The 25,205-nt window shown below is 44.6% G+C and overlaps 1 long non-coding RNA gene across 1 annotated transcript; it reads right to left on the bottom strand.

Moving 5' to 3' along the window:
- Window positions 1–2,780: 2,780 nt before the first annotated feature.
- On the bottom strand, window positions 2,781–17,425 carry LOC120532106. Its single transcript, XR_005634199.1, has 3 exons — window positions 17,361–17,425; window positions 14,191–14,280; window positions 2,781–2,821 (listed from the first exon to the last, which is right to left on the bottom strand). It is a non-coding gene; the product is annotated as an uncharacterized LOC120532106 (long non-coding RNA).
- Between the last annotated feature and the right edge of the window lie 7,780 nt (window positions 17,426–25,205).

The raw sequence follows: 25,205 nt of genomic DNA, 5'->3' as shown, positions 1-25,205 counted from the left end.
GATAGGCATTTCCAAATTTTGGTCCAGAATGATTTTAATTTTGTGTACGCCCAGAACATGTGGCTCAATGAGGCTGGAGCTCGATTGCAAAGTTTGCAGGTTGGATCTCATCCTGGAAACATTTTGGACAGATGTACTTGAGAGAAAAATTTATATCCATCCATCCATAATCCAACCCGCTATATGCTAACTACAGGGTCACGGGAGTCTGCTGGAGGCAATCCCAGCCATGGGCGCAAGGCAGGAAACAAACCCCGGGCAGGGCGCCAGTCTACCGCGGGGCATACACTAAGCACACACTAGGGACAATTTGATTAATAATAATAATAATAATAATTCATGTTATTCATAAAACACTTTACATTTGTAGTAAACCTCAAAGTGCTACATAAAAAAATTAAAAGACACAACAAGATAAAAACAAAGAGAAAACAATAATTAGAGGTACTTTTGTTAATATGGTTTCCTAAATAGAAAAGTCTTTAGCTGTTTTTTAAAACAGCCCACAGTCTGTTGTGCCCTCAGGTTCTCTGGTAGGCCATTCCAGAGCCGTGGAGCAGCGACTGCAAAGGCTCGGTCACCCATTGGATGAAGTTTGGTCACAGGGGGTCCAAGGCGGTGGGTATTTGCAAGACGAATGTTTCTTAATGGTGGATTGTAATATAAGAAGTTCCATAAGGTATTGTGGAGCATTTCCATGGGTACTCTGGTGAGTAAACAAACAGAGTTTGCATTCGATACGGAGGTGGATGAGGAGCCAATGAAGTGACCGAAGGATTGGTGAGATGTGTTCATATTGTATGCTTTGCACATATGGAGCCAGATTTAATTCTGGGAATGGCTGCCTTCCACTTTTTCTGAGCTGTTGAGTGAGAGATCCTTTTCCCACTGTACTCTGAGATCTTTAAAACTGTCACGCATGCGCGACTAGGAGCCCGCGGATGGATCTTAAAACACATCGAAGGACGTTCGCCGGCGGGTATGACGGGGTACTAACCTTTTTTCTTTGTTTTCCAGGACTAAAGACGCTCCGCCATAAGACCTTGCCCGCAGTACGTCCACTTCCGCCCTTCCTCCGCCATCTTCTCTGACGTCAGCAATCCCATCATCCATCACGCCTCCTTCCCAGCATCCCTGCACTTCCGGCTCCTCCCATATAAAAATGGCCGCCGACGCCTAGTATGGCGTCGCGCATGAATGTTTTTTTTTGCTCATGTTTGACCCTGAATTTATTTCTTTGAAACGTTGGAGTGTCGACAATATAAGGGGCCGGAAAACCCCAGACCTGTTTGTTGTCTCCGGTTGAATCTTTTACAAAACGAAGGGACTTTAGAATGGCTTTATATATTATAGAAATGCTGTCTGAGTCCTCCGGACCGATCAATGTTTCTTCCAGAATAGAAATTGGTGAGAGGTGAGGAAAAGTGGGCAGATTGTGTTTAGCAAAGTTTCTAATTTGGAAATAGTGGAACAACTGTGTTGATGGGAAGCTAAAATTGGGAGTGTAATTGTTTGTAGGATGCAAAGACATTATCTGTATGTAAATCTCTAAATGAAATAATCCCATACGTTTTTCAAATATTAAAAACTGTGTAAGTTTGGGAGGGTGGATAAAGGTTTTTATGCAGAGGTGCCACAGATAAAAGCTTCTGTAGCTTGAAATGCCTCCTAATTTGGTTGTTGAGTGAATGAAGGACAACTGGTTTTTAGTATATTGATGATAACTTGTATTTACTGGGACACAAAGCAAGGAATATAATGAAGTACTGCAGGATTTTATTTCTACTGCGGACTATAAGTTTTTATAATTTGTATATCTGCCACTCAGTAGTAAAACTGAAAGTTAGGTAGTGCCATGCCACCTTCTGATTTAGATAATAGTAGGGTCGCCCTTTGGAGGAGTGGATGTTTTGAATTCCAAATGAATGAGGTTATGACCGAATCGAATTTCTTTAAAAATTATTTGTTAATGTATATAGGGATGCTTTGAAATAGAAAAAGAAGCTTGGGAAGGATATTCATCTTGAAAGTGTTAATTTTCCCTGCTAAAATGAGATGGAAGGTAGACCAGCTATGCACGGCGTGTTAAAGTTTTTCCATTGTGACAGTAGGAGGCGCTGTCGCTCCTCCAAACCCACAGACCACACGTCCAGACACCAGTTAAAAGTACCAGAAATAATTTTAATTTCTTCAATAATGTGCACAAAGCACCTCCACAATACACAATAAATCACAATAATCAATACAATAAATCCTCCTCTACTCCCAGCAGCGCTGTCACACCCCCTCCCAACTCCGGCTCTGCTTGCTGGGTTTCCCACAGTCCTTTAAATAGTCCTTGACACGGAAGTGCTTCTGTCCTTCTGTCCATGTGATTCCATAGCACTTCCGGGTCAGATGAAAACTCTTATTTTTCTTCAGTTCTTCCATTCCCATGACTTGGGAGTACTTCCGGCCTATAGGGAAAACAGAAATCCCTGTGTCTCCCTGCAGCGTCCTTCCGATGGCACCCACGTCACCCAGCAGGGCTGTGGAATCGCACTCCATCTCCCACGATGCCCTGTGGGAGTCCGGGGCACCTCCATGCTGCAGGGAGGACTCCATCTACCAGCCTGGATGTATGGACCGGGATAAGCTGCCGGCCATCTCTCACACCATGCAGACAGGAGCTTTGTGTTTACTCCTGATGTTGACCACAGGTTGTAGCGGGGCTACATAGTAGTAATAGTGTTGTCCGTGTTCGTACCACGTGCGTCTTGTTGCCATCGTCCCATTTGCTGTATGTGTGTGTCAGTGATGGAAGGAGACCGCAGCCCCAAACCTGGAAAACACCGGTTTTCAATCAATCAATTACATTTGTCACAGGACTATACGAACAATCAAGAGAGAAAAGAGAGAGGAGAGAGAGAAGGAGACTTTCATTTTGAATGACCACTAACCATCTGTACCTGCTGCATTCCACATCGCACATTTCCATCCAGTTTGTGTTTCATTCCGCCGGACTCACTCCAATACCCTCATCACGAGAGACCCCGGGGTCGGATTTCATCATCCACCACGCGCCGAGGATCCATTTTGTTCCGGGAAATACAAACTCTCCATATATCGGTTAACCAGTCATCTGCATTCAGGACAATTGGTACTCGGACTCAAGTTCACGACCGTTCATTTCCGTACCTCATTCATTTTTGTTATTCGTGTTGTTTGTTACATGTTACAAGGGCAAGGGAGGGTTTGTTATATTCATATCGGTTGTTGTCACGTTGTTACTTTGGTGGAGGGATATTTATGTATAATTTATTTGTTTTGCTATTCTGTTTCATTCAATACAATTTATCAGTTTAAGTTTACATATCTGCTTTTATTTTGTGCTTATTTCCACCGTCAATTGTGGGGAAAAGTTTTAATTTGTTAAAGGTACGGCTTGATTAGATTCAACCTCAGTAATTAATCCAGGCCACAGGTCTTGGAGGTGTAGCTGCCGGCCGGCCGGGTAAGGGGTCGGCCATTACAAGGTATTTAAACTGATCTGCGATGATGAAAGGGAAGGTGTCCAACTCGTTGTTGTGTTGTGTGCTTGAGAGTTCACTGGAAAGAGCACACTTTTATTCAAATTAATTCTGAGACTGGAAACCTTTTAAAATTCAGTTAGTGCTGTTAGGACTGCAGGCACAGTATTTTGTGGATCGGATATATACAGTACCATAAATTTTCTGTTCAAGTCCTTCTCCGATAATCCCCTTTATACAATACAATACAGTTTATTTTTGTGTAGCCCAAAATCACACAGGAGGTGCCGCAATGGGCTTTAACAGGCCCTGCCTTTTGACAGCCCCCCAGCCTTGACTCTCTGAGAAGACGAGGATAAAACTCCCAAAAAAACCTTGTAGGGAAAATGGAAGAAACCTTGGGAAGAAACCTTGGGAAAGGCAGTTCAAAGAGAGACCCCTTTCCAGGTAGGTTGGGCGTGCAGTGGGTGTCATCTCATAAGCATTTTGACAGTGAACAGCCAGTGGCTCAATGGCGATTGCAAATAGCAGTCATGACATGGGGCGTCCTTGTCTAGTACCACGTAGTCTGAAGTAATGTTGTTAATACAAACCAAAGCCTCCGGACTGGTATACAGTAGTTTGATCCTCGTACATATGTTCAGGCCAAACCCAAATTTGATCAATGTGGTGAACAGGTAGTCCCATTCATCAATATCAGCGGTTCTCAAACTTTCTTGCGTGGCGGTCCCTTTAAAAATTGCTTGATGGCTCGCGGACCCTTTAATTAAAAATTAAAAAATCTATATTATTTCAAGAAAATTGGGGGCGCCAAATACTTTTCACAAGGGTGCCACATACCCACTTGTGCGGCACTGCATAGGTTCAGGCTGCTGTGAATAAAACATTTTTTGATAAACAATTATTTATTCAGAAAATATTACGTACATCTTAGTTATTAAATTTAAGTTAAAATTTTAATGGGATGGATGCATCTGCTTTGCACTCTTATTTGCTTCTAAAATATCCGAAAACTGTTCGCGAGTGTTTTGATTCTACGAAAGAATCGATAATTTTTGATTATGATAAAAATAATAAGGGCTGGTTTGTGCCGAGCGATAACGGTGGGAAAACAATGCGATGGCAGCGATTAACGGAACAGCGGATTAGTGGTCGGGTCTAGGTGGTGGGGGTAACGACGGAGCTCAGTCACTTACTTCCCCTCGGATGGTAAAGGTTAATAATTCTAAAAATATAAATAGTATAAATATGCAATCGTTTCTCACGGTCCCACCGAAACCGCTTCCCTAGGGGACCGTGGACCCCAGTTTGAGAACCGCTGATCTATATCAAATGCTTTTTCTTCATCCAAAGATAATAAGATCTCTGGGGTGTCAGACTTTATAGGTGAATATATTACATTAAACAGGTGTCGAAGATTGGAAGCTAAGTGTCTGCCTTTAATAAATCCAGGTTGGTCTTGTGACATTAGCAAAGGGAGCACTTACTCAGTCCTTCTAGCTAGAACTTTAGAGAGTATCTTAACATCATTATTCAGAAGTGAGATCGGTCTGTATGATGCACATTGTAATCCTTAAATCCTTGTTTTTCTTAGGAAAGATGGCAATTAATGCTTGGCAAAAAGTTTGAGGTAGAATGTTATTGTCTCTGGCGTCTGTAAATGTTGCTAATAAAAGGGGAGCTAACTTTAATTAAAAATAGTTTTATAAAACTCTGATATACCTAGAGGCAGAGCATGTCCAGAAAACAAAACAAGCCCCCCAGCAGAGGTTTAGAAAGATTAAAATAGAGATATCTATTGGCAATACAGTCCAAATACTATAAACTTACAATATAATCTTAAACAATCCCAAAAGAATAAACCCAGGGAATGATGCTAAACAATACCCATGGAGAAGCAGATAATGTATGACAGGACAACCCTAATACAGTCGGCCAAGGGTATGATGTTAAACAGTCCCCTTTGGGAAGAGAAAAAAAAGCTAGAATTATAATTGTTATTAAAATGTTAAAATAGCCAAGAAGGAAATAATTACGGCAAAAGTCTCATTGCGAAATTGCAGGTAAAATCTTCTGTTCCTTGCCAGGACGCGATGAGACTCGTGATTGTATTTAAAAAGGTGGCAGGATCAATTCGACACTAAATTTTCTACCGTCTTCCACTCACTCGTTTCTGGAATCGCACATCTCATCAACACTTCACTCAGCACAGGCACACTTCCTACTCTGTTTGAACAGGCCCAAATAACTCCCCTTCTCAAGAAGCCCACCCCAGGTAATTAGAAACCGTTCTTTTTCCTCTCCTTGCTATCCGAAAGACTGGAATGTGCCATCTCTAAAAATGCTTCTTACTAATCACTCAAGACGGACCACTGACTATGTTATGGCATGCTAGAGCTATCAAGATTTCTTCTATCCTTATCCTACTGGATCTCTCCTCTGCCTCTGACACTGTCACCCACCAGATACTCATTGCCACCCTCTCTGACACTGGCTTCACTGGGGATGCCCTCAGGTGGTTTAACCTCTTGGGCAGATCCTAATTATGTGTCCTGGGGAGGAGAGATGTCTAAGGTGCACCAGGCATGCACAGGGTGTTCTAAGGAATGGTATTGAGGACCACCACCTCACTAGGCCTTATCATTAAGTCCCATGTTTGATACTATCAATGCTATGATGATGAAGGGCAGCTGTACCTATCGTTCCCTCAAGAAGACAAGAAGGGATTGTCTGGAATCTCCGCATGTCTAACTGGAGCTCCTAGATGGTGGAAAGAGCTGCCCACCTGCATTCAAAACTCGAACTCCCTCAATATGTTTATGAAGCTTTTGAAGCCCCTCTTGTTAGGTGAGTTTCTGCCCGTTAGGTTTTGTAACAGGTTTGAGTTTGTTTCTGATCTCTTCACTTGTGGTAATAAATTATGTACTGTCGTCCTGTCACACTTGTTACCAAGGAGTCCTCCAAATTGATGTTTACCTGATTATGCTGACCTCTTCTGTAAGTCATATAGATAGATAGATAGATAGCAGCAGTATACTGATACAAAAAAAACAATATTAAATTAAAGAGTTAAAAAAAAGAATAAAAATGCATGTAAAAGCAGACAATAACTTTGTATGATGTTAACGTTTAACCCCCCGGGTGGAATTGAAGAGTCGCATAGTGTGGGGTCTCCTCAGTCTGTCAGTGGAGCAGGATGGTGACAGCAGTCTGTCGCTGAAGTTGCTCCTCTGTCTGGAGATGATCCTGTCCAGTGGATGCAGTGGATTCTTCATGATTGACAGGAGTCTGCTCAGCGCCCGTCGCTCTGCCACGGAGGTCAAACTGTCCAGCTCCATGCCTACAATAGAGCCTGCCTTCCTCACCAGTTTGTCCAGGTGTGAGACATCCCTCTTCTTTATGTTGTCTCCCCTGCACACCACCTGATAGAACATCTGCAGCATCTTATTACAGATGTTGAAGGACGCCAGCCTTCTAAGGAAGTATAGTCGGCTCTGACCTCTCTTGCACAGAGCATCAGTGTTGGCAGTCCAGTCCAGTTTATCATCCAGCTGCACTCCCAGGTATTTATAGGTCTGCACCCTCTGCACAGTCACCTCTGATGATCACGGGGTCCATGAGGGGCCTGGGCCTCCTAAAATCCACCACCAGCTCCTTGGTCTTGCTGGTGTTAAGATGTAAGTGGTTTGAGTTGCACCATTTAACAAAGTTCTTGATTAGGTTCCTATCCTCCTCCTCCTGCCCACTCCTGATGCCGTCCACGATAGCAGTGTTATCAGCGAATGTTTGCATGTGGCAGGACTCCGAGTCATATTGGAAGTCTGATGTATATAGATTGAACAGGACCGGAGAGAGTCCAGTCCCCTGCGGCCCTCCTGTGTTGCTGACCACAATGTCAGACCTGCAGTTCCCGAGACGCACATACTGAGGTCTGTCTGTAAGATAGTCCATGATCCATGCCACCATGTGTGAATCTACTCCCATCTCTGTCAGTTTGTCTCTAAGGAGCAGAGGTTGGATGGTGTTGAAGGCGCTAGAGAAGTCCAGAAACATAATTCTTACAGCACCACTGCCTCTGTCCAAGTGGGAGAGGGATCGGTGTAGCATGTAGATGATGGCATCCTCCGCTCCCACCTTCTCCTGGTATGCAAACTGCAGAGGGTCGAGGGCGTGGCGGACCTGTGGCCTCAGGTGGTGAAGTAGCAGCCGCTCCATGGTCTTCATCACACGTGATGTCAGAGCAACAGGCCGGAAGTCATTTAGCTCACTAGGACCTGATTCCTTTGGGACAGGAGTGATACAAGATGTTTTCCAAAGCCTCTGGACTCTCCCCTGTTCCAGGCTCAGGTTGAAGATGCGCCGTAGAAGACTCCCCAGTTCCAACGCACAGATACATTTTTTTTATTTTAGATAAAAGTGTCTGCTAAACAAATAAATGTAAATGTACTGAGTGACATTACTGCCTAAGGAGATCAGTTACATCATCCTTGTCGATGTTTGCCAACTCACCAACACAAACCATTCACTCGGCTACCAGCACTCTAATGAGGAATCATTCTGACCCCGGAATGCCGGCGACTTCAAGGGAACTGTGGAAGTAACAAACGTCTATCAGTGTGCTCCATTCATGGACATTACAAGCTGGACTAGCTCTTTTCTAGAGAAGGCAGTCATTATGTAGTTAAATGACCACCTCAATAAACCTGCTATTCTTGATAAATCTCAGTCGGGTTTCAGAACAAATCACAGCACAGAAACTGCACTCGTTAAAGTAGTCAATGATTTGCGGGTGAACGCAGACAGGAACCATTTATCTGTTCTCATCCTCTTAGATCTGAGTGCTGCATTTGACACCATTGATCACAACATTCTTAGAAATCGCCTTAGTCAATGGGTGGGCCTCTCTGGCAGGGTCTTAAATTGGTTTGAGTAGATGTGACCAAGTCTAAGTAGGATAGACTGGGATAAGTTTTTAAGTGTGGAGACAGTCGAGGAGCAGTGGTTTAAAAATATTTGACATGTAATCCAGGACAGATACATAATTAATAGGAAACTGAAAACAACTCCACAGTGGATTAATAAAGATTTAAAAAAGAAGTTGCAAAGGAAAAAAAAACTGCTGTATAAGGCATGGGCGGCACGGTGGCGCAGTGGTAGCGCTGCTGCCTCGCAGTTAGAAGACCCGGGTCCTCATTGTGTGGAGTTTGCATGTTCTCCCCGTGTCTGCGTGGGTTTCCTCCCACAATCCAAAGACATGCAAGTTAGGTGGATTGGAGATTCTAAACTGGCCCGAGTGTGTGCTTGGTGTTGGTGTGTTTGTGTGTGTCCTGCGGTGGGTTGGCACCCTGCCCAGGATTGGTTCCTGACTTGTGCCCTGTGTTGGCTGGGATTGGCTCCAGCAGACCCCCGTGACCCTGTATTCGGATTCAGCGGGTAAGAAAATGGATGGATGGATGTATAAGGCATATAAGACTAATGACGGCAAAGTGAATCGTAGAGCGTATGAGAACATGAGGGCAACCATTAAGGAGGATATCAGGGAAGCTAAAAGACAGGAACAGAGCAGATAAGGAGAGAGACGACCCTAAGAGATTCTGTCAGTTGTCACACACGTGCGCATGGGAGGCAGCTAAAGGGCTTGAGTAACGGCCGTTCCGAAGCATGCTGGGATGTGGCAGAGTGCACTGACTCTTTTTCTCCCTTTCCTGCAGACCATTCATGGGAGATCCCACCTGGCTCGCTTGACGTCACTTCTGGGACCAAACCAATGGAAGAAGACCTTGCCGGTCCCAGCCCCTGTGATGTCACGTCCGGACTCGAACCAATGGCTGAAGACCATGAGCCCGATCCCTATGATCTCACTTCCTGTCTTCCCCTTTAAAAGCCTCCACCTTTTCCCTAGTCCCTCAGTTCTGTCTTGGACTCGGTTGTGTGCACACCAGTGCAGTATTCATTCAAACGACTTTTGCAGCTAGGAAACCAAATTATACGGGTGGCTGCCCCAAACTTTCTATGACTCTGTGTGAGTTTTGTGACACAGTATTTTAGTAGTAAAAGATCAGTCAAGGAGGAGGTGAAGTGCATCAGGAATAGTAAAGGGGAATTAAAAGATACAGACAGTGAAATAGCGGATGCCCTAAACTTTGATTTTTCTGAGGTGTCCACAAGTGAGGATGTGGATAACCGCCGAGTGGTAACAGGGACTACTATGGAGGTGCTGAGAGATTTGGAAATTGTAGAGAGAGAAGTGCTGCTCAGATTAAATAAGACAAATTCAAACAAATCATCAGGACCAGATAATATTTATCCTCATGTTCTTAAGGAGACTAGTGAGTACAGATATTAACCCTTGACACATATTATTAGGAAGTCACTGCACAATGGAGAGACTCCAAAGGACTGGAAAATGGCAAATATCATCCCATTATATAAGAAGGGTGACCGGGGAGATCCAAGGAACTACAGGCCAGTGAGCTTAACATGCATCACAGGAACATGAAAGCTCTAATGTTCTAAAGAACAGGCCGTATTATTGGGTAGGTTTTGTTTGATTGTAGTCAGTCAGCTGCTAAGGATGCTCGTCATTGCGGCGTTAACAAGTTGACATAACGAGTAATGTAGGCATTAATAATAATAATAATTCTTTACATTTATATAGTGGTTTTCCCACCACTAAAAGCGCCTTTCAGAGTGAGTGGAGAGCCACTAATGTGCAGCATCCCCCTGGGTGATGCGATGGCAGCCTTTTTAGCCACCAGCACGCCCACCACACATGAGCTGGTGAAGGGAGGAGAGAGAGTTAGCCAATGACCAGGCTGTGGTGAGCAATTGAGCCAGGACATTGGGATGCACCCTGCTCTTTACCACAAGGAGTCAGGACCTCGATTTTACGTCTCATCCAATGGACGGCACCATTGTTACTGCACTGGGATCCACGTTCAGACCACAGGGTAAGTGCACCTCGCCCAGCAGCAACCCAAGCTTTTTCCTAGATTTTTCCATGTACTGGCGGGGCCTGACCATACGTAGCTTCAGGTGGATGCCCTCTTCTAAAGTGCATTTGGGGTGGCTACTGGGTATTAAATTGTGGGTTAATGTTAGGGTTTAGGGATAGGGATAGACAAGGGTACCCATGGGCTCTGCCCACATTGCTAAAATTCATGCTGTTTGTTTCTGGTTCCCATGGTCACCCAGAGATGCATGGGTCATTGGCACTTGTATTTTGGGGATTTTTCTATTATACTGAGGTATAATACTCTGAGCTTTTTATCGTTTGGGTTGGATCCCCTCTCTAGTTTTTTTCTCCCCCTATTAAATGATTGAAGATTTAGAAATTTGGTCCAGTGAGCGAGATTTTTTTTTTAGTCCTGTGTTTTTTGTCTCCTTCTCTGTGGAAGTCTTCCCGAAAGATAGGGTTAGGCAAATTGTAAGGGCCGGCTGAATTTATATTTTTATCGAGCTTCTGTAACTAAGCATTCAGTTAACTCTTGTCAAGCTTGAGTGTCTGAGGATCACCTTCCAGTCCTGGACAAGGTATGCAATAACTCACTGGGGCAAAAGGGGGCACCAAAGCTAACCACACAATCTTTTTTCTCTTTTAGAAAGCCGCCCAATGAGAGCATCCCAGCCACGCCCCCAGCTGAAGTAAACCACACCCCTTCTGGTCAGGACCGTATAAATCTGAGGGCTCCTGGAAGTTGGCATCTCAGTTGATGGAATTATGTCCTGCAAGCACAAACTCCCACACGCAGACCCGCTGATTATTTAGAGATGCTGTTGAGGGGCACCCGTTACGCCAGTTTTCTGATGGACGAGTCATGTAGGTGGTAAGCGCCTGCATTTTAATGCAAGTCCATTATGTAGGCTAAAAAGGGCACCTATTACGGCAGTTTTCTGTTGTGCCCATTTTTGTTCCGTTTTTTTTGATGCTTGCAGTAAACGGGGTGGCCCAGTTGGCACCCCAAGTTTTCTTCAGTTCCTCGTTTGCCATCTTCACCTTCCACACTATAATTTGCACTCCAAGTGTAATTGTACGTAAATAAATAATTTTATTGACAGCTCTTAGAATGGGAAAGGTGCTGTATAAATATGGAATATTGTTCTGTGTATAATTTCCATTATTCGTATTATTTTTATGTTTTTATGATAAACTGCCGGCCAATACCCCAAGCCGCCAGATGGAGTCCTTCCATGTCCCGAATTCCAGCAGGGCATCCTGGGCCTTGGAGTCTTTCTTCACAACCCTGCTGGATACCGAGGGGGCTGCTGCAGGGAGGCCCAGGGACTTGCACTTTCCATATACTGTAGCCCAGTCCCGGGAACGGAAGAAATGACGTACTTCCGGGCTGAAGAAAAGAAGGAGTTTTTATCTGACCCGGAAGTGCTGGGAAATCACATGGACTAAGGGGTAAAAGCACTTCGGGATTCAAGTCCTATAAAAGGACTGTGGGAAACTCCAGCAGACTGAGCCGAGCTGGGAGTGGATGATTAGTGTATTGTATTGTTGTGGAGGTGGAGGTGCTTCACAATTTATGACATTAAAAATATTTCTTTATTTTACCTGGTGTCAGAGCGTGTTGTCTGAGGGTTCAAGTGGCAACAGCGCCCCATATCTGTGACACTGTATATCAGGACCGAACGAGGCATCATAGTACCTTGACTGACTGTGTTAGGAAATACAATGAAAGACGCTATACAGGCTAATGGCAGCAAGTATTGTGGATTGACGGTGTGCTGTCATGTCCACAGTAAACGGCGTTTAAAAATACGACGGAGAAAAAGAAGACGGAGCTGAATATTAGTGATCCAGTAATTAGTGCGCAATTACTCATCTCTAATGGCTCTCCCGGCACACTTGGCAGTTCCACTTTTTCAGTCAGTTGATGGAAATTTCAGCTGTCATTCAGGCTGACACGGCGGAGCGGAGGTTTGCTGAAATGCTAGGAGAGCATCTGGGTGCTTTGGACTTCCTGGTCGTCAACAGCTGGCATTTGTCACTTTCATCCGCGTTGGCCCAGATGAGCACAGTTATCTTGTCCTTTACGGGTTTTCATCTGTGTGTGTGTTATTTTTATTTTTATTATTATTATTATTTTTTTTTTTTTTGGCTCCACACAAGCATTAATGAGCCACTTTTTTGACACGGATCATCAGCTTCATACCGCCTGGGGTTTAAAGTGGCATCGAGCTGAAGGGCTGATTTATTGATTTATTTAAAGGTGACTTACGCCAACAGGCCACCCTGTCACAGCTTTCGCCTTTTCTTGGGCTTCAGTTTGGGGGTCCATCCTGTGGAGTGAAAGTGGAAACTCAGCAACGTGTGGGAAAAGTGGAGAGGGCGACGATTCACCCTAACAACTTAACTAGAGGTGGGCTGCTCTTCGCCCACATTGCCCCGTCCCCATGTAGTTATTCAACCTGACACTTTCATCCAAAGCAACTCACAAATCGCAGCAGCCAAGTCCAAGGCTTGCCAAAGTCCTACAGAACAGTTAGAAGTCGACTCTCTCGTGGGACTGCCGCCCTGCCCAGGTCTTCTTCTTGCCTCGTGTCTGATACTTTCTGGGCTGGACTCCGGCTTCACCGCTACCACACTCTGGATAAGAGGATTTAGAAAAGGGATGGGTGTTGAAAACTACGTAATCAATGCAGACCTCAGTGTTCCTCAGCATTGATGTTTGCTATCTTTGATAGAATGTTCATTAAGACTAGAAAACGTGAATCTCTGGTCCTCTCAAGATCAGACAATGCAGCTGCCGTTCTTCTTCCTGTCACACATTCGGCTTCTGCAATTTGCTCCATGCTTAGCAGGTGCTGCTGCTTTACTTTACATACTCATATGTCATAGTCTGCCAATGCAGCTTGCTGTAAGAAAGATGCAGATCCTGATAACTTCATGGACGCTGTTACTTGGCACATCAGCAAACATCATATAAGCTTTTGATGAAAGACCAAATGGTTTCCAAGTAACTGCATGACAGAGGAACACAACCCTGAACATTTCTTGTTGTGCTACCTGTCTAAGAAGTTGAGGTAGACCTTAGTGTTACGTTTGCAGTGCACTATCTACTGGAATGCATTTTACTGTATAGTGCATGTAGTAACGAAATACGTTACATTTGTTGGTCCAACAGACTTTCCATCACAAACATTTGTCCATCCATCCATCCACCCATCCATTATCCAACCCGCTGAATCCAAACAGAGGATCACGGGGGTCTGCTGGAGCCAATCCCAGCCAACACAGGGCACAAGGCAGGAACCAATCCCGGGCAGGGTGCCAACCCACCGCAGGGCACACACACACACACCCACACACCAAGCACACACTCGGGCCAATCCACCTAACCTGCATGTCTTTGGACTGTGGGAGGAAACCCACGCAGACACGGGGAGAACATTTGTAGTAATAAAAAGTTTTGTGATGCACCATCTGTTGGAATGACAGGTGAAATGCAATATGTCTCTGCTATATGTCATTTGGTATGGGATTCATAATATCAGTGTTAATGTTTGCGATGTGGCATCTGTTCAAATGATAGATGGAATACATATCTCTCTATTATATGCCATTTGGTATGGGATTCTTAAAAACAGCGTTAATGTTTGCAATGTGCCATCTGTTTAAATGACGGAGACATAGCAACTGGACAGACACAGAGACGGACACACAGACACTTACCACTTTATCAAGATGGATGGGTGGAAGAGGCAGGGCTGGAAGTGGGGCTTAAGTGATGACAACCAGTTTTCAATCTGATGTTCCTCCAATCTAGAAAGAGAAATGGAGAAAATAAAAAAAAAGTATTTCAACCCCTTAGTACACCCCGGTATTTACTTAAAATTAGTCTGGGGAAAACACTCACAGGTCCCGTGTATGAAACAGTGCGTCTAACTGTTTGTTCACTCATGCAAGGGCAGGAGCAGAGATTGAACGCAACAGAAAACGTGCGATTCATTAACATGCACGAAAAGAAGAAAATTTGTACTTTCTTCAAAGTATTCAGGACCTTTGCTGTGGCACTCCACATTGTGCTCTGGTGCCGCCTGTTTGTTTGAATTCTCCTTGAGATGTTTCTAGAACTTGATTAGAGTCCAGCTGTAAACTGAACTGATTGGACATCATTTAGAAAGACACACGTGGACCTGCGTATAGAAACGCCACAGTTCACAAAGCGAGTCAGGACAAAAACCAAACCATGAAGTCCAAGGAACTCCTGTAGACCTCCAGGATCAAAGTGTGGTGAGATAGAGATCGGGACAAGGGGACGAAACTGTCCTGTCAAACTAAGTACCCCGGGCAAGAAGGGCATTGGTCAGGGAAGATAGATAGATGAAGGACACTTTATAATAGATAGTGTGGTGGATGGCCAGCTTCATATTCCGGCCCTCACCCCCAGGCCGCCAGGAGGAGCTCTCCCGACAGCATGGACGTGCCCCGAGTTCCAGCAGGGCATCATGGACTCTGTAGTTTTTATACCCAGCCCTGCTGGATACCTTGTGGACCACAAGGAGTCGCTGTAGGGAGGCTCATGGACTTGTGTATGCCCTATAACCTGGAAGTACGTCATAATCCCGTGACAGGAAGAAACGACGTGCTTCCAGGGTGAAGATAAGGACTATTTTCCCTGACCCTGAAGGAATAAGGACTTGTGGACTGTTGGGCAGGAACACCTCCGGGTCAGGGGGTATAAAGGACTGTGGGAGCTCCCAGATGGTGAGCTGAGCTGGGTGGTAGGAGGGCAACGCGTCTGGGAGTTGGAGGATTGGTTATTATTGAATTATTATTGTGTTATTTATGAGTAATGTAGAGTGGATGGTGCACTTTATTATAATAATAATAAAAATAATTATTATTGCACTTTTACCTGGTGTTTGGGGTGGTACCTGAGGGTTCGAGGGAGCGATAGTGCCCCCTACTGTCACGATAGATAGATAGATAGATAGATAGATAGATAGATAGATAGATAGATAGATAGATAGATAGATAGATAGATGAAGGACACTGTATAATAGATAGATAGATAGATAGATAGATAGATAGATAGATAGATAGATAGATAGATAGATAGATAGATAGATAGATAGATGACACTATATAATAGATAGATAGATAGATAGATAGATAGATAGATAGATAGATAGATAGATAGATAGATAGATAGATAGATGACACTGTATAATAGATAGATAGATAGATAGATAGATAGATAGATAGATAGATAGATAGATAGATAGATAGATAGATAGATAGAGGACACTTTATAATAGATAGATAGATAGATAGATGACACTTTATAATAGATAGATAGATAGATAGATAGATAGATAGATAGATAGATAGATAGATATATGAAGGACACTTTATGATAGATAGATAGATACTTTATAAATTCACATACTCCAGCAGCAGCATACTGATAAGAACAATATTAAATTAAAAGAGTGATAACAATGGAGGTATAACAGACAATAACTTTATATAATGTTAACGTTTACCCCCCCTGGTGGAATTGAAGAGTCACATAGTGTGGGGTCTCCTCAGTCTGTCAGTGGAGCAGGACGGTGACAGCAGTCTGTCTCTGAAGCTACTCCTCTGTCTGGAGATGATCCTGTTCAGTGGATTCTCCATGATTGACAGGAGTCTGCTCAGCGCCCGTCGCTCTGCCACGGATGTCAGACTGTCCAGCTCCGTGCCCACAGCAGAGCCTGCCTTCCTCACCAGTTTGTCCAGACGTGAGGCGTCCCTCTTCTTTATGCTGCCTCCCCAGCACACCACAGCGTAGAAGAGGGCGCTCGCCACCACTGTCTGGTAGAACACCTGCAGCATCTTTACGTAAATGTATTTCTTTATATCTTCTTCTTTCACCCTTTCCTGTGCGGCACTGTGGTTCAGTTTTGGCTGTTGTTGTAAATGGACTTTATAATTAAACTCTGACTTGACTGAGTAGAACTTCAGTGTGAAACAGGTGGATAAAATGAAGGAGTAAATGGCACTGTGTCCTTCATAGATCTTGGAAAGATAAAGGAAAAGAGGAAGAAAGAAGAAGAAGAAGGAAAAAAAACACAAGTTTGCATTTGTAACTACTGATCAAAGTAAATCTCCAATGAGACTTTTTAATGAGAGAGTTGTAAAAAGTAGATTAGTCTCATTCTTCATTCCTATAGAGGACGGAGAATTCTGTTCGGTTTCATGGTGGATTTGAAGCGCTCGTTCTGTACCTTTTAACATCTTCACTGTGAAGCAGAATAAGACCAGGTTAATTAAACCTCGGGGAGCGGACGCATTTGAATATGTCACATAAATAGCGGCGCGTCAGTCGGACAGCAAACCCAGCAGACTGCTGAGCTTCGGAAAAGAAACTCGCACGCACGCCGTAACTTCTCGGCCTGAAATTCGTCTGCGAGTTATTAATGTTTGTCATTAAGAGTATGATGCTGTAGGACAGTGACTTGAAAAGTGCAAATTTAAATGGGACAAATATTGACAATAGCTCGCTCTTGGGTATTCCAAGAAGAAAAGATGCAAACTATGTTAATTAATGGTAATTAACCACCAGGGTTTTCTTATCCTGGATCCTAAATAAATTGGTCCCTGTGTTGCCGGAGACACCAGTCCTGTGCTAATCCTTTATTATAAAAAGATAAAGGAAAACGACATCATTAGCATAAATTTGATGAGATAAAAAGTTGAATTATTCTTGTTAATTCCTGAACAGATAATTGAACATAAGCCTTTTAAAAGAAAAGACGCAGCAAGCCTTACAGATTATGGGGGCTGGTGGGTGTGCAGGAAAGGAGTCCATTGTTGTTCAGTTGGTGCACACAGGAAAATGGGAGAGCAGGACTTACCCACAAGTCCAAGGGAATCTCAGGAAAAAAAAACCAAAATGATACCTCATCGGCAGGAGAGGATTCTGGGAAGAAAAACAAAAGAAAAAGGGACGTTAATGACGAGCGTTTGTGTCATCGAATGACAACTCTCCAGACTCATCCAGCTTTCTTTTTTTATTACGTAACGCTTCTTTACCCTTCAGCCACAGGGTAGCGCTAGCCCTGAGTTCATAAACTCAAATTTTTTTCCCCAAAATTAATTTGCGAAAATCCCCTTTAATTTTAAATACGTGTTTTTAGAGGATAAATTAGAATCCCTTAACTAATACCAACTCCCCTAGTAAGAAGCTGCCAGCTGTTTCGCGATTAGTAACACGTAACACAAATCACAATACAAATATGTTCCCAAAAATATAACAAAATGTATTAGCTAAATTGGAAAAATATCTAAAATAAAATGAACAAAACTATTTATAGTTAAGGCCAATCAAAATTCCCACAAATTATAGATTATAAAAATTAGAAAACTCACACAAATTGAAGTAAATTGACCCTTCACAACAAATAGCTAGAGGTGTACTTAACTCTTATAAATGTACTTACTGACCAGGCCTTTAGTGCCCTCCTTGGCACGGCCATCGGCAGTGTGTCTGTCTGCGGAGAGAGTGACGACCTCGTCATCGAGAGGTTTACTGGCCTCGGCAGTGACATTCATGTGACTCTTCATGTGAAGTCAGTAGATGGGCTGGGAGAGCACGGGGGGTCATGAGGTCGCTGTAAAGGGGTCTGTGGCGCTCCTGATATCTGCAAAAGGACGAAGGTCCAAGTCTTGCTATATGGTTGGTGAGACATGGAGGCTATCCAGTGACCTGAGATGAAGACTGGACTCCTTCATGTGCGTCTCTTCAGAAAATCCTTGGGTACCGCTGGTGTGACTTTGTGTTGCTCACTGAGTCCCGAATGAGGCACATGGCCTGCATTGTGAGGAAGCGTCAGTTACGGCCATGTGGTGTGATTACCCGAGGGTGATCCAGCTCGTAGAATCCTAATTGTTACGGACCTGAGTGGCTGAACCAGGCCAAGGGGTTGCCCACGTAACACCTGGCTGTGGCAGATAGAGGGTCATTTCTGGAGGGTGGGTCTGCCTATGCCAACTGGGATCCTGGGTTGTTTCGTAGTGTGGTGAGTGCGGCAATGCGCTGTGCCAGTGCTACAATTATATACTAGCTGAAATACCCGGCGTTGCCTGAGCAGAAAGTAAAGTGTTCCTGGCGGTTTATTTTGAATGCGCTGAGGTGTAGGTGAGTGTTGCTGTGACTTTTACTCTTTATGACTTTTTGATTTTGCCCACTTTTTTGTTCTTTTGACCACTCGTTGATATCTGATATTGGGACCCCATTTGCTTCGGATTGCCTTGTGGTTTTGCCTTTGTGCTCCACAGAGCTTTGTATTGATTAGATGACTTTTTTGTGAGTAGTAAATCTTTTTCTATTTTTATAAAGATTTTGTCAGGCCGGGGTTTCCCAGTATATCCCTCTCTAGTGGGCATCATTGCAAGTATTTGCATTTTTGGAGCTCCTAGTTCACAACATGGATGGGTGATTGACAGCAGATTGTCACATCGATACGCTGAGCTCTGCACTGCGCAGACTGCAAGATGTGAGGGTCTCCAATGTTTTGCATCTTTTGGGGGTGTTTATACCCTAAGGACTCCATTAGTTTAATTTATTTTTGAATTGCAATTATGGTTTTAATTCTAGCCCGTTATTTGACAGCCATTCTGATGGCGCTATTGTGGATTGCTGTTGCTAGGCCCATCCTAGAGTGGGCGTGTCCTAAGAGGTCAGGACCTGTCAATCACAATCTAGGGGTTATACTCCCTCATGTTTGTGTAGTTTCTCTGCAACTCATCTGACTCACAATTCTCTGCTTTGGTTACTGATTGTTCTCCTGGCTGTGACCTCAAAGGCCATTCACTACAAAATTAGGTTAGAAGGGTCATCTTTTCGGCCATTTTCTATCCATGTGAGAGGATCATGTAACTAAACACTTTTCTTTTTGATCTTCTGATTTCTGTTTCCTCTATAAGTACGGCTTGATGTCCTCATTACGATCCCAGCATGTTTTATTCACTATTTCTGCTCTCCTGGTCCTCCGCATAAAAGAAACACTCAAGAGGAAGATCAGGGGTGGCGGAATGAAGACCAAGTATTCGATAGTCTTTAATTTGATATTACATTTGTAGCAGTGCTGCCGCGGGAAGAACTCCATTTCCCAGCAGCCACAAAGGGGATCACCCTTAGGGCTCGTTTATACTTCACACTCAGAACGCGTACTCGCATGCATCATGGCTGCCACGCGTTTCCAGCGTTCGTTTGTATGGCGAAGCCAGGGGCGCAGTGTGCTAAAAGTCGTAATGTGACGTCAGAGTCTCTGTTTACTATCCACATGTGACAGAAAGCCGCTTTGCGAATCCTACGAGATTGGTGTGCGTGCTTCGATGTTTGCTGAATGGTTCAAAGTGTTGAAGCAAAATGCCGACATACAAACGCATTCGTGGTGCTTTCATATTCGAGCGTCGCATATTCCCGATCGTAACGACACGCTGCATTTTTAAAAGTCTCACATACCGGCTTTTGTTCTCCGACAGCAGCGCCAAACAGCAATAGATCGCCACACTGAGCACATCACATGTATGATATTCCGACTGTCTGCACATTTAGAATCCTTACATTTATACTTGATATCACTTTCATGATGAAATGCATTGAAGTTTGTATGTTACATTTTACATATAATTTCGTTTAAATAATGAATACAGTTAATAATTACACACATGGGGGTGACACGGTGGCGGAGCGTCAGCACTTCTCTGCACGTCTCTGGTATTCCCTTCCTGGAATTCTCATGTTTTCCTGCTGGGTTTCCACCGTGTGCTCTGGTTTCCTTCCAAAGATATGCAGATTTGGTGACACTAAAATGACGCCAGTGTGTGTAGGTGTGTCCTTGTATTCGCCTTGCGATGAGCTGATGCCCGTTCAGGGGTTGTTTCTGCTTCGTGCCCAGTGCTAGCTGGAATGGGCACATCCCTGGGTTGATGGATGTCATCATTAAACATCCTTTTCCAAGATATTGCGGTAAGGTGACATTGGAATTTAATGGGTATTCCAGGCAATTCACAACACAGTGAAGCCGAATCTGTTGTCACCGTGATGATATCTTGCACTGCCACCTGGTGGACTACTCCAGATTTACATTAAGTACGCGTGCAAGTATGAACAACACAACGCTTGCATAGCAGGAGCGTCCACTGGAGCACACATTACATTGCGTCGCGTCGCATGAAGTATAAACCCGGCCTTACTGGATGGCTGAAGTGGGAGCAGGGGCTGCTGGGAATGAGAAGAATGGGGAGAGATCGGGGTTTGTGTGATCTGTCCGACGTGTCAGCTGAAAAGTCAGTTGTGCCCCGGGTCACTTCCTGTTAGGATGAACGGACGGTCTCGTGCATGCCAGTCGTGCGTCTTCAAAAGGAACGAGCGCTCCTGCAAATCTCACCCCTCGCCACCCAGGACTGCCGGTAGGACTGTTTCATTCGTTTACTATGGAAGCTGTTTTCCCAGGATTGTCATCTTCTATCACTGAAATGCTAGAGAACTGGAAGAAATGGATGTGGTGGATGCCTGGTGTCAACAGGATGGAGCAACAGCTCATACGACCTGCGCGGAGATCCGTGCAAGTTTTGTGGGAGATGTTTCCATGGAAGCTGATCTCTCTGCGCGGCGATGTCAGGTGGTCTTCATGTTCGCCTGATCTCCCGCCGTGTGACTTCCTCTCAAGTCGAAGGTAGACACACAGCGACCTCAAAACCTTGAAGCCCTCAAGGATGCTATTCACCACAAAATGGCCAAACGAGTCAGGCGAGCGTACAGAAATCGTCTCGAAGAGTGCATCTGTAACGATGGCCACCATTTTTTAAAACACAGTGAAAAAAAATCTATTTTGTATCTCCTTTCTTGAGTTGTAAGGAAATTTAGTTCATCTTATAGTGTTTTTGTAGAATAAATGTTTGAAATGTGGTACGTCTTTTTTGGCTCACCCTGTATTTTAATTAATATTACATTTTTATTTTCAGACGGTAGTGAGACCAGCCATGTTGTATGGGCTGGAGTCGGTGGCACAAGAGACAGAGCTGGAGGTGACAGAGTTAAAGATGCTAAGATTTGCATTGAGTGTGACGAGGATGGACAGGATTAGAAATGAAGACATTAGACGGTCAGCTGAAGTTGGACAGTTGGGAGACAAAGTCAGAGAGGTGAGATGGCATTGGTTTGGACATGTGCAGAGGAGAGATGAGGGATATATTGAGAGAAGGAAGGGTGCTAAGGATAGAGCTGCCAGGTTAGAGGAGAAGTGGAAGGACTAAGAGAAGGTTTATGGATGTGGTGAGAGAGGACATGCAGGTGATGGGTGTGACAGAACAAGATGACGAGGACAGAAAGATATGGAAGAAGATGATCTGCTGTGGCAAACCTAACAGTGGCAGCCAAAAGAAGAAGAAGAAGAAGTAGACATTTTTATTTCCATCATTCATAGGTATAAAACACCAAAAAAAATGCACTTAGTAAGACCCACTATGGCGAGTACCACAGCTTGTAAACGCTTTTTGTAGCCTGCTAAGAGTTTTCCACTTCTTAGTTGGGTTTTATTGCGCCCACTTGTCCCTGCAAAAGGCTTCTAATTGTGCAGGATTCATGGACCGTCTTACATACACTGCTCTTTAGAGATCTCCACAGACAGACAGACAGAGATAGATAGATAGATAGATAGATAGATAGATAGATAGATAGATAGATATAGATAGATAGATAGATAGATAGATAGATAGATAGATAGATAGATAGATAGATAGATAGATAGATAGATAGATACTTTATTAATCCCAAGGGGAAATTCACATACTCCAGCAGCAGCATACTAATAAAGAGCAATATTAAATTAAAGAGTTATAACAATGCAGGTATAACAGACAATAACTTTGTATAATGTTAATGTCCCACAACCCGGGTGGAATTGAAGAGTCGCATAGTGTGGGGTCTCCTCAGTCTGTCAGTGGAGCAGGATGATGACAGCAGTCTGTCACTGAAGCTGCTCCTCTGTCTGGAGATAATCCTGTTCAGTGGATGCAGTGGATTCTCCATGACTGACAGGAGTCTGCTCAGTGCCCGTCGCTCTGCCACGGATGTCAAATTGTCAAGCTCCGTGCCTACAACAGAGCCTGCCAGGCATGAGGCGTCCCTCTTCTTTATGCTGCCTCCCCAGCACACCACCGCGTAGAAGAGGGCGCTCGCCACCACCGTCTGAGAGAACATCTACAGCATCTTATTGCAGATGTTGAAGGACGCCAGCCTTCTAATGAAGTATAGTCATCTCTGTCCTCTCTTGCACAGAGCATCAGCATTGGCAGTCCAGTCCAATTTATCATCCAGCTGCACTCCCAGTTATTTATAGGTCTGTACCCTCTGCACAGTCACCTCTGATGATCACGGGGTCCATGAGGGGCCTGGGCCTCCTAAAATCCACCACCAGCTCCTTGGTTTTGCTGATGTTCAGTTGTAGGTGGTTTGAGTCGCACCATTTAACAAAGTCCTTGATTAGTTCTATGATTTTCCATAGGGTGAAGATTTGCTCGCTGCAGAACCTTTCCGCTGTGGAAGTCAGCTTGTTCCTCTCTCGGGCGCTGGTCAAAGGAGGACTGCACAGAACGCCTTTCTGGGCACTAAGAAAAGGGTAATGCCCCACCAGTTGGTGCATTCAGTGAGGTTTCCTTTCTCCTGACAATGACACCTTTTCGCCAGTGCTCTGGGCCTGCACCACTTTGCCAGTACTTGTTATACAGCAACGTCAATTTTCCTGCCATGGCTTGGCTGCCGTGTTTTAGGATCTCCACAGTTATTTCATCCAAGCCAGCTGCCTTGTTGTTCTTGAGGCTTCTGATCGTGATCTTTACTTCTTTGCTGGTCATCTCACCGGTGTTCACCTGGAGCTCTTGTTGAGCGTTCTCTTCATTGAAGTTGAATGTTATGGTTGGGAGTTTCCTGGAAGTGTCTGATCCACCTTTTGTTCTCCTTTTCTTTGCAGAATAAGAGCTTCCTATATTTATCCATGATCGACAGACTGGAACTGTTCCTCGTTTCAGTCAGTTCATTGGCGATAGCTTTTCATTACCAGCCAGTCGAGCTCTGTGTATCTTTGACTCATTTCTTCCGCTCGTATCTTTGGCCTGTCCCCATTTTAGCTTTACACCCATCCTTTCATCGATCAGCTTCCATGATCTGTCTTGGATCCACTGCTCCTTCCATTTTCCTTGTCATCTCCCAGTGGTGTTTTGGGCACACTAAATGATGGTGTCTCTGAAATTGTTCCAGAGGCCTTCCACATCCACCACATCCTCGAGAGGGTGGATTCCAGAGCGAAGGTGTTGGCGATTGCAGGATCCTTGAACTTCTCTGTTGCAAACCGGCTTTTTGGTTTAGCCTGCCTGTGGTTTTGGAGCTCAAGTTTGATATCCGCAATGACTAGATAATGATCTGATCCAACATCCGCCCTTCTGTAGGCCCTTACACTGTGCAGTGACGATCTCCACTTCTGAATAAAGCAAATAAAATCAGTCTCATTGAAGGTGCTCTGTGAACCCCCCAGTCTCACTGAGAGCGCACAGGTGGTGAACCAGCTAGAGGTAGGGAAGGCTGCAGGGATCTGCGATATCTGGGGTGAACTTGTCCAGGCTGGTGGTAAGGCTGACCTCCTGGCTTTGCAAGCAGTCTTTGCTTCCATTTGTGAGACGGGCATCATCCCACCTGACTGGAAAATGGGACTTATCATCCCTATCTGGAAAGGGAAGGGCGATCGCCTGGATCACGGCAACTACTGGGGGATAACACTGCTCTCTGTGCCGGGTAATGTCCTCGCTAGAGTTGTCCTTGATAGGATCTGGGATCACTTGTTCACCTACCAGTGACCGGAGCAGTCTGGATTTATGCATAAGAAATCAACCATCAACCTCATCCTGGCACTGAGGGTTCCCATCGAGCACAAGGGCGAATATCGGCAGAGTTTCTTTGCAGCCTTTGTCGATTTTTGTAAAGCGTTCGACTCAGTTGATCGAGCTGCCCTGTAGGACATCACGAGACTTCGCAGGATCCCCACAAAGTTGCTGGATATCATGGCCGGCCTGTACACTGGTACTGTGAATGCTGTGCAGAGTGGAGGCAGAACCTCTTTGTTTTCCCCAGTTGATTCTGGGGTCCGTCAGGGGTGTTTTGCTTTCAGTGCTGGCATGGACTGGGTGCTGGGCAGGGTCATGGGGTTCAGCGGCTGTGGTGCATCTGTTGGTGCTGAGAGATTCACTGATCTTGACTTTGCTGACGATGCTGTGATCTTCATGGAGTCAATGGAGGCTCTGATCGGGGCTCTCAAGAGACTGAGTGAGGGGTCTTAGTGCCTGGGCTTGTGAGGGTCCTGATAAAAACCAACATCCAGTCCTTAAGTGACCTCTTGGGCACGGCCATCAGCAGTGTATCTATCTGCGGGGAGAGTGATGACCTCGTCATGAGGTTTACTTACTTTGGCAGTGACATTCATGTCTCCAGTGACTCTTCCTATGAAGTCGGTAGATGGATTGGGAGAGCAGCATGGGGGGTTAGGAGCTCACTGGTAACGGGAGTGTGACGCTCCTGATATCTCAGCAAAAGGACAAAGGTCCAAGTCTAGAGTCCTGGTGCTTCATGATAGCGAGACATGGACGCTATCCAGTGATCTGAGATGAAGACTGGACTTCTTCAGCACTGCGTCTCTTCAGAG

Source organism: Polypterus senegalus, chromosome 7 (assembly GCF_016835505.1).
Source record: "Polypterus senegalus isolate Bchr_013 chromosome 7, ASM1683550v1, whole genome shotgun sequence".
In the NCBI taxonomy this organism is placed as follows: domain Eukaryota; kingdom Metazoa; phylum Chordata; class Cladistia; order Polypteriformes; family Polypteridae; genus Polypterus; species Polypterus senegalus.
Note: the sequence above shows the minus strand (reverse complement) of the source record. Positions and strands in the feature narration are given on the sequence as shown.